This window comes from Notamacropus eugenii, chromosome 3 (genome assembly GCF_028372415.1).
Source record: "Notamacropus eugenii isolate mMacEug1 chromosome 3, mMacEug1.pri_v2, whole genome shotgun sequence".
NCBI lineage: Eukaryota > Metazoa > Chordata > Mammalia > Diprotodontia > Macropodidae > Notamacropus > Notamacropus eugenii.
The window spans coordinates 109,600,164-109,617,970 of record NC_092874.1 but is presented as its reverse complement, the minus strand read 5'-3'; the positions used below and the strand labels follow the sequence as shown (position 1 = coordinate 109,617,970).

At 38.5% G+C, this 17,807-nt stretch overlaps 1 long non-coding RNA gene across 1 annotated transcript in view; it reads right to left on the bottom strand.

The window, feature by feature from the left end:
- Positions 1-345: 345 nt before the first annotated feature.
- LOC140530951 (uncharacterized) overlaps positions 346-17,807 on the bottom strand; it is a 46,733-nt gene continuing 29,271 nt past the window's right edge. Inside the window, exon 3 of the long non-coding RNA XR_011976198.1 lies at positions 346-748. This is a non-coding gene — a long non-coding RNA (uncharacterized lncRNA). The remainder of the gene's footprint in view (positions 749-17,807) is intronic.

Genomic DNA, 17,807 nt, shown 5'->3' with positions numbered 1-17,807 from the left:
GCCTAAGGGATAGTTACATCTTTCAAAGATCTTCAATGGTAGAACATTCTCTCCCCAAAAGAGAGATCCCAGATAAGCCCTCATATATAGCTCACATATTGGTCCCTAAAAGTTACACCTGGGTTCAAGTTATCCTTAGTATCTATTAAAAACTATTTGGAACCATCTCCAGTGGTCCTGAGCTATATTTGCCACTGGACCCAGATGCCTCTGGAGGAGAGAGTGAGGCTGGTGACTTTACATAGCCCTCCATGACTTAAATCCAATTCACTCGCAAGTTGTGACATCACTTTCTTCAAGAAAGAAGGACAAACAAGAGCAAATAATGACAATTAAAAACCACACTTTCCACCAATGTTTCTCTTTTACTAGATGGATTACTATACATTAATTCAATTATTCAATTAAAGAAACATTTAGTTGGAACAGAATAGCATGACAAATAATAAGGAAAATTCATTTATACACATGCAGACACTCCCCCCCAGCCAAGATTCCCAGGCCAATAGTGGGCTACCTTCATAGTCAAAGGACATATATGAAAGAGGGAACTATTAGAGGAAGGGCAACTCATGTTCCTAAAGTTATATTACAGCTGAAGACTTCTCTTCCTTTATAGCTGTCACTTGTTGCTTCCATTTTCTCTGTTGAGTTATAGGTTGCTGGTGTCATCTTCTTGGCTGTCTTTTCCTCTTTTCTGTCATCTTCTGGTTCTCTGCTGAATTTTAGCTGCTATGTTAACCTTTTCCTGAAAGAGAATTGGTAAGAGCTCTTTTGTGAGGCAGTCCATACGCAACTCAGGGCTATTCTGGCATTTTTGTGAGTCAGATCTAAATCCGTAGCCAGCCGCCAAACAAAAGCATGTAAATAAAATCTGTATTTTAAAATTCTTTGCTTCCTATTCACTAACCAGTGCTACAGGCCTGCCTCCTGTTCAGCTTGGAGTAGAAAATATCTTTCAACTCTCGTCTTGTTCCTGGCAGCTTGCGTTATTTTGGGGCTTCCTCCATGTCCATACCAGAAATCAGATTATGAATCAATAAATCCCTTAATTAGCACTAATTTAAAGCAAAAGGAACAACATATTCTTAAGTTCAACAAAGTAAGCAAATTTTTGAATACCACAATCTTCTTCCATCTGTTCTGCATGTACCTAGTTATTTACATGTAATTTTCCCCATTAGACTTGTGAGCTCCTGGAGGGCAGAAACTCTTTTTTACTTTTCTTTGTATCCCTATGGCTTATTATAGTGTCTGGCACGTAGTAAGTGCTTAATAATCAGGCAATCCTTCTGGAAGTGAAGAGTCAGGCCCCTCTATTCTACTTAGTCACACTTATCTAGAAGCAAATTTGCCAAATAGATGAATGAATCCCCTGCACATGCTTCTAACATGTGCCTTCATTGACCAACCCTGTTTTGATAGTCTTCCCAGTCAGGGAAGTGCTCAAAGACTGGATAACCACTTGTCAGGGATTTTTCACAGGACATCAATCTCTCAGTCAGGGAAATGGACCTTAATCTCTTGCAGGTTTATAATTCTATGACAGAGACACATATACAAAGGATATAGAAAAAAGAGACCCATAGACATGACATACAAACACAGGGCACAAAAACAATGACCAGAGGCTAAATAAGACGAATGTCACAGATGACAACCAACCATATTTTCCAGTGCTTATGGTACTGGTTAGGCTGTTCCTCTCTAGAACATAAGCTGTTTGAGGGGAAGTTGTTTCACTTTTGTCGTTGTTATTCCCATCAATTAATACAATAATTGAGATTTAGTAGATCCTTAAATGTTTGTTGATTTAAATTACATGTCTTTGTATGGGAGGAAGAGAGGAGGATAGGATCCTCCCTTTCTTGAGGAATGAAAATTTGTTTCCCTAAAAGGTAAATAATCAACCCAGAAGTGAAATATGGTTAGTTTGTTGGTATACTATGTATAGCACGCTATGGAAGCATACCTACCAAATGAAAGCAATGCTTCTGCCTAGACAAAAAACACTGATGGAATGTCCAAGACACCTGGGTCCTGTCATTGGCTAGCTATGTGATCTTAGGAAGTCAGTGTACCTTAGTTTTCTCATGTGTAAAATGAGGGGTTTGTGCTGCTAGACCCCAAGGTCCCTTGGAGGAACCTTTCTGTCCCCAAAGGACAGAAAGAATGATTCCTTATACATTGAAATATTTGTAGCAACACCTTTTTTTTCTTCTTAAATGTTGTATTTTAATATGTATTGCTATTACTATCAGAACAAATGTTCCCTTCCTCTCTCCTCCAAAAGAACTCTCCCTTGCATCAAATAAGAACAGTCAAGCAAATCAAATCAATATATTGGCCATCTCTGAAAACGTATATCTCATTCCATACCTACTGCATACCACTATTCTAAAAGGTGGGGACCATACTTTGCCATTAAATCCTTTGAAGTCGCGATTGGTCATTTCCTTGATCGTAATTCTGGAGTTTTTCCAATGTTTTTTTCTTTTATATCTTTGGGGTCAATGAGAAAATTGTTCTCCTGGTTCTAATTATTTTGCTGTACATCAGTTCATAAAATTTTACCCAATTTTTCTGAATTCTTCATGTTCATACTTCCTCACAGCACAATAACATTCTGTTGTGTTCCTATATCATAGTTGTTCATCCAGTCCGCAGGCAGTAGGCACCCATTTTCCCTCCAGTTCTTCAGCAATTTTTACACTAGCAAAAATAATGGAACCAAAATGTGTGCCTGTCCAATGAGGAATGACAAAACAAACTATGGTGGAAGGATGTAGTAGAGTATCATTGGGCTGCAAGAAATGATCACTGTAATGAACAGAGAAACATCCAAAGGCTCCTAGGAACTGATGCAGACTGAAGAGAGCAGACCCAGGAGAACAATTTGCCCAGGGACTGAAATAATGTACATAAAAATGCAAAAAGAGAGCTGAATTGACAATTGCAGTGTTGGCCAGTTGTTCAATTGCAGTGACCCATGTTGGTCCCAGAGAAGAGATGATGCAATACTTTTTTTTTTTTTTTTAGCAGAGAAGTAGAAGGATTATAGGAGCAAAACATCGCGTGTGTTGTCAGATGGTCAACATGTTGGTCAGTTTTGCTTAATTGTTTTGTTGCTGTTGTTACCAGGCAGAGGTCAAGGTGGGGAAGGGATGGTATGGGCAGTGTATATTGGGAAATTACTTCAATGAAGAAAACAAAAGGTAACTGAGAAATCCATATTGTCTCTAATGATTGGGTTGTTCCTCCAGTCCAGTAAATCAGGGGTTCCCTGGATCACTGGTAGACTAATAAAACATTAAACAGTAAAACAAATTAAGGAAGTTCTCTTCCAAGTCTAACATTCCATGATTCTGGTTCCATCTATTTTACTGGGAATATAAGACAAACACAAAGAGAGACAACAATGCCTTTAAATATTGCAGCAAGCAATATGGGTAATGAAGTACAAATTCTGTCCTCTCTCTACGCACTTTGGGCAGGAGAGTTTTCCCTCGTCGACTCAATAGAAAATTCAGAGATGGAGAGTGGCCCTTTTCAGCCTCACCAAGTTTCCCTCTGTTGTCAGTACCAGGTCACTGACCAATTCCAGGAAACAGCAGACAGAATAGGAAGCACTGGTCAATGGCCAGTTCTAGAACTGGCTTACAGAGCCAATTGTCAGATTTTCCTTGTGTGTTTACACTTCAGAAATGAGCAGCTGGTGATTTATTGTTTTGTTGACTGTTCAGCCTTAAGAAAGTGAGGGAGAAAATATTAGAAATGCTGATTAAATTTAAGAGTGGATCCTGAGTACATTTTTCTCCCAAGAAAGTGGGTCATTAAAACATTTACCAGTATATTCTGCCTCTTTCTTGTTGCCTATCTTTACGTTTTCTGCCTCCCTCCTAACTAAAATACCAGGCTACTCCCTGGGCAGTGGGAGGGGAGGGCAGGATATGGCTGATTATCTCTCTGTCATCAGAACATTCTGAAAGCTTCTCGGGGCATAAAATTAAAACATGCTTCGTTGCACTGCCAGTGAAACAATTTATCCACCCATGTTTCCCCGATGATGTCACCGCATTTTGGGACCCTTATCCTTCCATGCCTGGGCAGAGGGAAGGTGTAGGAAGTGGAAGATTTTCCTGCCTTTCTTGGTTTCCATGAAGTTGGATGCTCACAATTCATCCAAAATTTGTAGGCAGGTGAAAGTGTTTGTGTATTTATTCATAAGATTCAAGCATCTCGGCTGCCTTCCCCGCCTTACACGTCTCCAACATTATGTTTTGTAGAGTTGGAGTTAATAACAAAATGATCCATTATTAGCTGCAGGAGTCACCTGGCCTCTGTGGTCCTGTGGTCCCCAATACCCAGTAAGGAATATAAAATGTAACAGAGAAAAGATAGCCCTGCTCCTTAGTTCTGGTTTGCTGACTCTACAATGTTCCTGGAAAACAGTAAGCACTTACTAATTGTGTTATCTCTGTATCCTACCTCCCCAAATCTGAATTATCTCATACCTGCTTTCTCTTCCCTGTCTTAGCCTGCTATGGATGTGTGTGAGTGTCTGTGTGTGAGTGTCTGTGTGTGTGTTGGTGTGCATGGCATACGTGAGCTGAAGAGCTAAAGATAGCTGTGCAAATTCTTTGGAAGCCACAACATAAATAAATGGAGGACTGTTTTATAAGAAAACAAAACTGAGAATCTCTGATATTTCTTCATCACAAGACAAGCTAGACTATCTGGATGCAAAAGTGAGAGACACTGAAAGGTGTCCATAAAGATGGAGGGATTAAGAAACCATTCTGTCTAGATGATGATGTTCAGTCATTTTTCAATTGTGTCTGATTCTTTGTGATCCCATTTGGGGTTTTCTTAGCAAAGATACTGGAGTAGTTTGTCATTTCCTTCTCCAGCTTATTTTACAGATGAGGAAACTGAGACAAACAGTGCTTAAGTGAGGCCCAGGATAACAGCTAGTAAGTGCCTGAGGCTGGATTTGAATTGAGGTCCTCCTGACTACAGGGCTGATGCCCTATCCACCATCTTGACGAAAGCTTCATAGAATTGAGTGTAAGTATCCGGGGTTCTGCCACCTGTTAGGGGGGAATCTCTCCCTAAAGTGTTGAATCTGACATGACTTTAAGGGACTGTAAGGGACTCCATGGAGTGCTGGAATAGAAGTCCTCTCTACAATATCACCAGCAAGTAAGTGGGCATCCATTTTCCACTTGATGACTTCCGGTGACAGGAAACTCCCTGCCTCCTGTGGTAGCCCATTTGTTTAGCTTTCCTTAAGTAGAAATCTACCCTTTAGCAACTTCTATTCATTGTTCCTGGGGCAACTAGGTGGCACAGTGGATAGAGTGGTAGACCTGAAATCAGAAAGACTCATTTTCCTGAGTTCAAATCCAACCTCAGACATTTATTAGCTGTGTGACCCTGGACAGGTCACTTAATCCTGTTTGCCTCAGTTTCCTGATCTGTAAAATGAGCTGTAGAAGGAAATGGTAAACCACTCTAGTACCTTTGCCAAGAAAATCCCAAATGGGGTCACAAAGAGTCGGACACAACTGAAACGACCCAGCAATGACAAAAACATTTATTGCTCCTAACTCTGCCTCCTGGGGCCAACTAAAACAGGCAGTCTGATACAATGGAAAGAATCCTGAATTTGGAATCAGAAAACCTGAGTTCAAATACCAATTCTTCCATTTTCTGCCTGTGTAACCTTAGACAAGTTATTCACCCTCAGAGCCTCAGTTTCCTCTAAATTTGTGGTCCTAAATGTAATCCTTCTTCTACCTGACATTCTAATGCAGTTATCATGACCCCCTCAACCCCATGCCTTTATTTCCCCCCATGCTACCTGATCAAATTCTGCAGCTTAGTGGTCTATTTAACAAAAAGGCAGCACCTTTAGTTCTAACAGCACCAAAGCAATCACTGTTTGAGGGTGGTGTGCTATATAATAAGCTCTTAGAAACAGTTTGAAAGCAGATGAGCTAAAGCAGTCCATTCTCAGTGCCCTTATCTATAAAACAAGGGGATGAGGTAGGTGATCTCCAAAGCATCCTCTAGTTTTAGCCTTCTCCTGTTCTTGGATTCCCCCTACACTGTCAGCTATCTAGAAAAGCTTTTTGCTAGTTAGGAAGTCTGAAATTACCCTTTTCTCCACTAGATGAAGCACTAGCATCCTTATAAAGATAAAGTGCTGAATGAATTGCATTGGACAGTTTTCCCAGAAATCTGTTAGAAATGAACTGAGTTCCTACTACAGAAAGGAAAGACTGATTTTTAATAATATTTTTATGAATGGGTCAGAGGAGAGTCGGGTCAGCAAAACGTGCAGCAGGCAAAAGAGACTGCTCCAATGAAGAATGAGTTTGTTCAGACTGAACAGTAGCCTAGGACAAGTTCATTGTCCTCAACATGAAAACCAGCCGATGAAAAAGGCATCATCAGTTTTGGTCAGCAGCATTGATGAAGCATTTACTGTGTATGCTTAGAGCTTGGTCAGCCAAGGTCATCCACAGCATCCTGGGCCAGTAGTTGGAGTGGAGGAGTGAGAACATTCCAGGCATGGCTGACAAGCCAAAGTCAATCAGTCATGAATTTGTTAATTGCCTGTTATTATGTTCCAGGAACTTTGTACTGGGGAAAGAAGTACAAAAGTGAGCCGGTCCCTGCCCTCAAGGATCTTACATACACTGTTTAGTGATGGCTGTCTTCCTCAGCTATAAACCCATTAAGTCTTCATTCCAGTGACATATGACTAGCTATCATCATTTAGAACATTTCATTGAATGTAATGATTGAGACCCTGCCAAACTCACTGCTTTTCTCTTCACATTTCTATTTACTGGAGAATTATTAGCCAGATCAAAGAATTGTAAAGCCACCCATTTTATCCTAAAGACTCAGGAGAGACAACCATTGTGAGAATCCTAGACATCTGTCTGTTACAAAAGAAAGTTACAGAAGACCAATTTCTTTCTAAAATCTTTAGAGTTCACAAAGTTGTTTCTTCACAACAGTGTAGAAAATAGGTCATTTTTTTCTCCCCACTTTACAAAGGAGGAAAGTGAGGCTTCTGAAAAAATTAAAAGACTGACCCAAATTACCCTCTTAGGGTCAGAATTCCAGAAACAGTTCTCCCAGTTCAGGGGTAGGGAACCTGTGGCCTCAAGGCCACAAGTGGCCTTCTGGTTCCTTGGGTGAAACCTTTTGACTGAGTCCAAATTTTACAGAACAAATCCTTTTGTTAAGGGAATTCAGTCAAAGGGTCGCACTTGAGGACCTAGAGGGTCACATGTGGTCTTGAGGTTACAGGTTCCCCACCCCTGTACCTAGTCCAAGTTTAGAGTTTTGTTTGTTTGTTTGTTTGTTTTTAAATATACCAAGTTGCTAGTGATATTTTTTACTGTTTTCAGGCAAACTCTGTCGGGGAACCTCTTGGTATATAAAGGATACTTGTACAATGTTGCTGCCAGCAGAGGTACTAAAGAAAGATCAAACATTAGTGCAAATAGACTTGGGTGGTACATGACATCTTTAGGTTTTGCTGAGATGAGTGGATGGAGCTCAGGCATATGACTCTAGAAGGGTATTTTTTTTTCTGGGGAAATAGGTCTGGATCTGTACTATCATTGATACAAGGAAATACTTTCTCTCCTACAGCAGATCAGCAACTGTCCTCAACTTGCAGACTTAAGAATTTCCTGGTACATCAAGGAGTTAAGTGATTTTCTAAGTTCACACCAATTGTGTATATCAAAGGCAGGATTCGAGCCTAGGTCTTGCTGACTATGAGGTCAGGGCTGTTGCCTCTCACGGAAGGGTACATCTTACTGAGAATGAACAGATCATATAGAAGTGGTGATAGAACAGCATTGCATGAAAACAAATTGCATATTTTACATACATGTGCATTTGTATATATGTATGTTTATGTAATATGTACATGCACATATTCCCTATATATACAAACATATATGTGGTATACGAAATGATGCCGTATGTATATACATATATATTGCACGTAAAGTTGCAATAATACTTGTCTGACTCTTCATGACTCCATCTGGGGTTTTCTTGATAGAAATGTTGGAGTCATTTGCCATTTTCTTCTTCAGCTCATTTTACAGATGAGAAACTGAGGCAGAGTTAAATGCTTGCCCAGGGACACACAGTAAGTGTCTGAGGCTGAGATCTTCCTGGCTCTACGCATTATGCAGTATGGTGCCATCTGGCTGCTCCCATACTTTTGGACTACCCTATAAATATAAATACTTTGGCACAATTTCTGAATAGGTGAAGCTAGGGAGGAGGATTATCATGAAGGACATTTGAGTGACAGTCCTTTGATCTGGGAGCAAGTCCAGACTCAACAGGGAGCCAACACAAAGGTTAAGCAGGAATAAATGGTCAAACTTGGAAGTCTAAGGTCAAGACTCCAGAGAGGAGAATCAATAAACTAAGGCTAGGTAGCACAATGGATAGAATTCAAGGCTTGGAGTCAGGAAAACCTGAGTTCACAGCTGGCCTCAGACACTTACTAACTGTGTGACTCTGGGCAAGTCACTTCATCCTGTTTGTTTGCCTCTGTTTTTCAACTGTCATTTTCTCAGTTATTATTATGGCAAATGGGGACAGTAATAACATCCCTCTCCCAGGGTTGTTGTGAGGATCAAATGAGATACCAATTCTAAAGCACTTGCCACATATTAAGTGCTAGATAAATGTAGCCTATTATTATTATATCTGTGGATGATATTAAAGTAAGGAGGATCAAGAATATATTAGATGACAAAATCAGATCCTAAAAGACCTCAACAAAAGCGGGAACAATAATCCCTAACAAGATTAAAGTTAATAGGGATAAATATAAAGACTAAGCACTTTACAACTGAAAAAAGATGAACTGTACAAATAAATACAGGATGAGAAAGATATAGATGATAATAATGCATGTGAAAAAGACTTGAGATTTTAATAGATTGTTGACTTCAATATGAGACAACAATGTGATGCACATTGTAGGTGCTTACTTAATTAAGCACATAGTAGGTGCTTAATCTATGTTTGTGTAATTGAATTGAGGGTTAGCTAGGTGGTACAATGAATAGAATGCTGGGCTTGGAACCAGGAAGTCCTGCATTCAAATCTAGCCTCAAACACTTACCAGCTGTGTAACTGTGCAACACTTACCACTATTTGCCTCAGTTTCCTCATCTGTAAAATGAGCTAGAGAAAGAAATAGCAAACTACTCTAGCATCTTTGCCAAGAAAGCCCCAAATGGGGTTCATTGACTGAAACGATTGATTAACAACAAAATACACATTAGCTTCCCCAACAGAAGATAAACTCCTTGAGATCTGGGACTATTTGTTTCACTTTTGTCTTTGTATACTCAGTACCTCTAACATAATGAGTGCTTAATAAATGTTTGCTGATTGATTGGCCTGGCATATAGTAGACACTTAATAAATGTTAACCGATTGAATGTTTCCTGTGGAAGTGAAATTGGACATTTTCTGTGCAGTTTTCAAGAAGTAGAACTAGAACTAGAATGAATGAATTAAAAGCCATAGGGACATACATTAGGGATCAGCATGAGGAAGAAACATTTGGTATTCGAATGAAGGCTGGAAGTTCACTCACAAAGAATGTCAGAGAGGTTCTATGCTTCAGATGAAGGTTGGACAAGAGGAATATTATCAAATTCAAATAGAAACAAGGATCACTATACATAAAACTTGGGAAACAACTTATTAACCTTGTCTATGTTCTATTGTATTTTAAAATTTGTTTTGTTAAATATTTCCCAATTACATTTTAATCTGGTTAGGGACAATGGGAATGTTTGTGGTCACATTTGACAACTCCCTGATGGGATCCTAATAAAACTGTCCCCAGTCACAATGTCCTAACTTCCTTATGGGCTTCACTGAACAATGGGCATGTCCCGATTTAACCGCACAATCTGGTTTTAATCACAGCACAGGCTCCCACACTCAATCACAGGCCTCACTGAACAGCAGGCCCACTGTCCCTACCTAGCCACTCTGCCTTCTTCCTCCTTTCCTAACTCAATATCCTAATTTCCTCATATATACCTCCCTGGAACAGCAGGTGTGTCCATAAACTCATGCCCTACAAGAATAGCAGACATGTCCACGTGATGGAGTCCCAGCCCCTGACTCTAGCTAGCCACTGCCCTCAAACCCATTCCTCATATTTTCCACAGAAACAGCAGGTATATCCATGCACTCAACCACAACCATGTCCGGCTAATCTCAGACAGGACCACAAAAGCCAGCCAATCAGAAATCAGCACTACCAGGTGCTGGAGCAGATTGTAGACCCCAAAACAATAGAAGGGACTTTTCCTAAGCAGGCACCTGTGCAGTAATAACAAAAACTGTCCTTTAGGTGAACTTATGATGTACAGTTTACTATACTATCATTATCATACATACATACCCCCCAATGGGTTTTTCTGTATACATTGTGCGTAATAACATAGTTCTACTGAGGCTGAGACCCCTCCCCTCTTACCTAATCTCTTGTCAAATTTCTCCTGCCTTTTTAATATTCATAATTTCTGTTATGTAATCAGCATCATTACACTTTAAAATTGCCTGTTTTGTCTTACTGAAGTTGCTGGTTCCTCTTGGAACCCAGCCTGCTTCTGAGAGGAGGCACCCCCAATAAATGCCTTTACTCAGACTGGAGATGGTTTGAGTCTGAATTCTTTGAGACAACCCCACAACACATCATGAAATCAACTAGATAGATGACCTCTCAGAGCCCTCCCACCTCCAAGATTCTGTTCTTTTACCCTATGATTCTACGATCTATGTATAATCCTCCCTTTGGCTTCAACTTCACCAATAGTCTCTTTGGCTCCTGTTGAATCAGAACAACAACTGGAGACTTAAGGGAATCTTGGTAGCAGTTACAGAAAATGGCAAAGCATGGCTTGATCACCAATGCAGAGAAGGATCTGATTTTGCAGAGTGAGAAAGTATTAATATCAGTGCTTACTTTCGAAAGAAATATCCTTAGATTACCTGAATTAGGACCTCCATGTACTCTGTGCCCTGGTAATCTACCTTTATCACTGGTGAGCTCACCCTTCTGGACACCCTGAAAGATACACTCATAGTTCATTTCTCCCAACAGAAACACCTTCAGCCAGTCTCCCTAATCATCTCTGGAGTCCGCCAGAAACCCCAAAAATCTCTTCCCATTATGGTCCCAACTTGTCCTTGTGCCTCAGGTGAGATCATCAGAAACACTTGTCCCATTAGGGTCCATTTTGCTCTTGTTCTTTGCCTTTTTTCCCCCTCACCTCTATTATTGTTTTGTTTTCTTTGTAAATTTTTTTATTCAGGTTCTCACTTTCCAATAACTCCCAATAGTATACTCCCTTGGAACAAATATATACAGTCAAACAAGACAAATTAACAGACTACCACTCTACACAAATGTATATTTTACTCTTCACTTCTCTGCCAAGAGGTGAGAGGAATGTTTTACCATACATCCTCTGAAGTCACAATTCTTGTCTCTCTATCACAGCCAGACAATCTAGCAGGGGGGTTATCTTGGCTCTGATTGAGATTGGAAAACCTACAGAAATGCTTTTTTGGGCAGTCTCAGAGAAGATGGCCTTTATACTCCTGGCCAGGGACAGAGACAGGACTACAAAACATTCAGCTCCTGGAAATTCACCTTATTGCAGGTACAAATCACTCAGCTTATTGTCACTAGGAAGCTTTCTATAGGGCTCCAATGTAGGGAACAAATTCAGCCTGAAATAGGGATAAGGATTGGTTTGTAGGTCATCCCTCTTACTGTCCTACCCTCCATTTCTTTAGGAGAACCTAACAGTCAACACCAGATACTAATTTAAAGTGCTTTGTCTCCAGGGGTGAAGCCTCGGCTGTTTTGCAGTCTTCCTTTTCCTTTGGTCAGTAATCAGGAAGAACCAATCAAAACCATAAACACAGCAGAGTGGCAGACAAGACCTTTTACAGTGCTCGGGCAGGTACCCAGAGCGCCTCTGAGTAAGTGACCTCTGGGGCAGGCTAACATTATCAAAATCAGAACCTGGCTCAAAAAATTATGCTAGCCAGATCCTTGGCTCACAAGAGCATCATCCTTGGAGAAGCCTCTTTGTGAATAAAAATTGTTTGGGATCTTAAGGTACTACAATATGTTCCATTTATTAAAGAGAGTCCTTTCTTGGAAGAGCCAATACAGAAAGCTTCTGAGAGAGGCAGAATGTTATAGTTGAAATTTCTCCGAGTTTGGAGTTGGAAGACCTGGGTTCAGTTGAATTATGCTTCTGTCACTTCTTACCAGTGTGACCTTGGGCAAGTGAATTATCTTGTCTGGGCCTTTGTTTCCTTATCTGTAAAGCAAAAAGGTTTTTTCCAACTAAATCTATGATTCTGTGATCATATGATTTCCTGCAGGATACATGTGTACAAAGATAGAGAACCTGGCTCTCTAATTCTCTTCACCTAACAGACCTTTATTTTTAATATGCATATAAAGCATTGTGTTTTCCTTGGGATGGAGGTGGAGTGTATTCAATGAAGGGAGATAGAAGCTAGTGATAGCATTGCCAAAAATAGAATAAAGAAAAATGCCCAGAATAGAACTGGAAAGTTTAGAGGGAAGTCCACAAATAGGACAGCTCTGAGATTCATGTATTGGACTTATTGTGTGTATGTATATGTATGTATATATATATATATGCAAACTATATGTACTAGACATTTGTATATGGAATTTTGCGTGTGTGTTTATTAAATTTAGATAAAATATTTTTTAAAAATACCTTATAATCATTCATCCCTGAAGTTCTACATGGGCCTGCATTTTTGAATGACTCATAATGTGTCATCCTTGACTTCATTTAACTTCAATTTAACAAATGTTTATTAAATTCCTACTAGGAGTGGGCCACTCTGGTGGGTACCAGGACTCCAAAGATAGACTCATAGCTCATCAGAGATAAAAGTGATCTTTGGGATCATCTGTTCCTTTCTTCTCAACCTCTCTGATCTCAGGACCCCTTTACATTCTTAAAAATTATTGAGAACCCTCTCCCCAAAGAGCTTTTATTTACATGGGTTAAATTTATGGATTTGGACTGTATCAGAAATGAAATATCTTAAAATTTTTGTGAAAATAATTTTGACCTTGTGAACACCCTAAAAAGTTTTTGAGAACTCTCAGAATTCCTGAAATCACACTTTGAGAATCACTGATTCCAATCTAATCTGTGTGTTTTGTCCTTGATGTTGAAAAACTTACAATCTAATGGAGGAATGGGGGGGGGGGAATGGAGGGAGGATAGAGAAGGAAGCATGTACATAAATATCTATGACATAAGGGAAAATGGGAAAATTGGAGCAGAGACAGATGCCCTTTTTCATTGGGGAGTATCAGGGAAGACTTAAAATATGTAAACTAGGTCTTGAGGGGGACCTTACCTGGCAGATTTGAGTGGGGAGAATACAAAAAGGCAAGAGCAAAGGGAGAGAAGAAGGCAGGCTGAAATCGAGGAACCAAGAGTATTTCATTTGACTGTATATTAAGGGCAGTTATATAAGACTAGGAAGGAAAATTGGAGCCAGATTTGCATCCAATTTTGAATTTGACTTGAATGCCAGAGTAAGTTATTTATATTTGATTTAGTAGACAGTGAGGAGTCAGGTATTCATTTTTTATTTAGCAGACAGTGGGGATCCACTGAAGATTTTTGTTTGTATGAGTGATCAGACTATTACAATAGGATGGATAAGTAGGATAAGTAGGTCATTGGTGTGAAGATGGATTTCTGGGAAGAGAACTTAGTAGTTGGAATACCAGCTGGATGATGATTAGGGTTTAGTTGAGAAGAGATAAGGGCTTAAACAAGGGAGAAGTACAACACATATTAGGAAATCCAAGTGAACTAGATTTGGCAAATGCTTGAATTTAGGGATTCAAGGAGAAAAGAGTCCAAAGCAATGCTGAGGTGAAATGAATTTGGGGCACTTGGAAGTTGATGGGACCATTGAAAGAAACAAAGAAGTTACAATCTGAGGAGCAGGCTTTTTTGGCAAAGGGAAGACAGGTCTATTGCTGAAGATGTTGAGATTAAGATCCTTCAAGCAATTGGAAATATGAGACTGGAGATGTGGACAAAGTTGGTGGTGGAGATATTCATTTGAGATGATTGGTATTGATTAAAGTACATGCAAAGAGAAAGGGGGTCAAGTAAGCACAAAACCTTGTGGGACATGCATATTTAAGAGGTAAGAGGAGGATAAAGAATGAACAAAGTAGACAAACCAGCAGAAAGATAACAAGCGAACCATGTGAGCATCACAGAAGCCTCCAGATTCTTTCGTTTGCCACTTGTAGGGTGGGAATATTCCCCTAAGGGATGAAATGCCACCCTGCCTTGTACCCTACCCTTTACTGAGTTGTTCATGCTGTCATAACATGAAGAGAGTTGGACTTGGAGCTGGTTAAAATCCTGCCTGGGAGTTTAGGGGCAATATATTTCACCCTGAAAGCCTCAGTTTCCTAATTCATTTAACAATAATTTATTCACATATTTATAAAATGCGTATGTGTAGGCACCTTAGGAAGCAGTGAACTATAATGATAAAAAGAGAAACAGACTGTCTTAAAGAGCTTTTATTTTATCAAGGAAAGAAAAAAATCTCTACCCATATAAATAATAATAATAATAGAAGCAATAAATGCTAACATTGGAAACTAAATAATCTAATACTCAAGAATGAGTGGGTTAAACAACAAATCATAGAAACAATCAACAACTTCATTCAAGAGAATAACAATAATGAGACAACCTACCAAATCTTATGGAATACAGCAAAAGCAGTTCATAGGGGAATGCCTATATGAATAAAATAGAGAAAGAGGAGATCAATTAATTGGGCATGCAGCTGAAAAAGCTTGAAAAAGTACTAATTGAAAATCCCCAAGTAAATACCAAATTAGAAATACTGAAAATCAAAGGAGAAATTAATAAAATTGAAATTAAGAAAACTATTGAACTAATGAATAAAACTAAGAGTTAGTTTTATGAAAAAACCAATAAAATTGATAAACCTTTGGTCATTTTGATTAAAAAAAGAAAGAAGAAAACCAAATTACCAATATGAAAAATGAAAAGGGTGAACTCACCTCCAATGAGGAGGAAATTAAAACAATAATTAGGAATTACTTTTCCCAACTGTATGCCCATAAATTCAGCAATCTAAATGAGATGGATGATTATTTTAAAAAAATATAAATTGCCCAGATTAACAGAAGAGGAAGTTGAATACTTAACCCCATCTCAGAAAAAGAAATTGAACAAGCCATCAATGAACTCCCTAGGAAAAAATCTCCAGGGTTGGATGGATTTGCAAGTAAATTCTATCAAACATTTAAAGAACACTTAATTCCAATACTATATAGACTATTTGGGAAAATTGAAGGAGTCCTCACCAAGTTCTTTCTATGATACAAATATGGTTTTGATACCTAAACCAGGAAGAGCCAAAACAGAGAAAGAAAATTATAGACCAATTTTTCTAATGAATGTAGATGCAAAAATTTTTTTAAAAGATTTTAGCAAAAAGAATACAGTAACTTATTACAAGAACAATACATTATGATCAGGTAGGATTTATGCCAGGAATGCATGACTGGTTCAATATTAGGAAAACTATTAGCATTATTGATCATATTCACAACAAAACTAACAGAAATCACATGATTGTCTCAATAGATGTAGAAAAAGCTTTTGAGAAAATACAACACTCATTCCTACTGAAAACACTGGAGAGTATAGGAATAAATGGAACTTTCCATAAAGTAATAAGCAGTATCTACCTAAAACCTTCAGCAAGCATTATATGCAATGAAGATAAGCTAGATACATTTCCAAGAAGATCAGGGGTGAAACAAGGATGCTCATTATCACCACTATTATTCAATATGGTACTAGAAATGTTAGCTATAGCAATAAGAGAAGAAAAAGAAATTGAAGGAATTAGAATAGACAAAGAAGAAGCTAAGTTATCACTCTTTGCAGATGATATAATGTTATACTTAGAGAATCCCAGAGAATGAAGTAAAAAACTACTTAAAGTAATAAAAAACTTTGGCAAAGTTGCAGGTTACAAAATAAACCCACACAAATCTTCTGCATTTCTATATCTTACTAACAAAGCCCAACAGCAAGAGATAGAAAGAGAAATCCCATTTAAAGCTAGGGTAGATGCTATAAAATATTTGGGAGTCTACCTGCCAAAACAAATCCAGAGACTATATGAACACAACTACAAAACACTTTTTACACAAATAAAGTCAAATCTAAGTAAGTGGAAAAACATCAGTTGCTTGTGGGTAGGCCGAGCCAATATTATAAAAATGACAATTCTACCTAAATTAATTTACTTATTCAGTGCCATATCAATCAAACTACCAGTAATTATTTTCTAGAGCTATAAAAAAATAATATCAAAATTCATCTGGAAGAACAAAAGGTCCAGAATATCAGGGTAACTAATGAAAAGAAATGTTATAGAAGGTAGCCTAACTCTACCAGATCTCAAATTGCATTATAAAGCAGCAATTATCAAAATCACTTGGTACTGGTTGAGAAACAGAAGGGTAGACCAGTGGAATATGTTAGGTACTCAAGACAAAGTAGGCAATGAATATAGCAATCTACTGTTTAATAAACCCAAGGACCCCAGCTTCTGGGATAAGAACTCACTGACAAAAATCTCTGGGAAAACTGGAAAACAGCATGGCAGAAACTAGGCATAGACCACTGCCTGACACCATACACAAAAATAAAGTCCAAATGTGTACATGATCTAGGTATGAAGATTGATACCATAAATAAATTAGTGGAGCAAGGAATAGTGTATTTATCAGATTTATGGAGAAGGGAAGAATTTTTGACTAAACAAGAGACAGAAAGCATTATAAAGTGCAAAATGAAGTGCAAAATTTTGATTACATTAAACTGAAAAGTTTTTGCACAACCAAATCCAATGCAACCAAGATTAGGAGGGAAGCAGAAAACTGGGAAAGAATTTTTGCAACTAGTGTCTGTGATGAAGGCCTCATTCTAAAATATATAGAGAACTGAGTCAAATGTACAAGAATACAAGTCATTCCCCAATTGATAAATGATCAAAGGGTATGAACAGGCAGTTTTCAGAGGAAGAAATTAAAGCTATCCATAGTCATATGAAAAAATGCTCTAAATCACTATTGATTAGAGAAACGCAAATTAAAACAACTCTGAGGCATCACATCATACCTACCGGATTGGCTAACATGATGAAACTGGAAAATGATAAATGTTGGAGATATTGGAAAATTGGAACACTTTTGCATTGGTGGTGAAGTTGTAAATTGATGCAAACATTTTAGAGAGCAATTTGAAACTATGCCCAAAGGGCTATAAAAATGTGCATAGCTTTTGACCCAGCAATACCACACTTCTGCGGCTGTATCCCAAAGAGACCATACAAATGGGGAAAGGACCCACATGTACAAAAATATTTATAGCAGCTCTCTTTGTGGTGGCCCAAAACTGAAAATCAAGGGGATGCCCATCAATTGGGGAATGGCTGAATAAATTGTAGTATATGAATGTAGTGGAATACTATTGTGCTATAGGAAATGATGAACAGGAAGACTTTGGAGAGTCCTGGAAAGACTTATATGAACTGATGCTGAGTGAAAGGAGCAGAATAAGGAGAACTTTGTACAG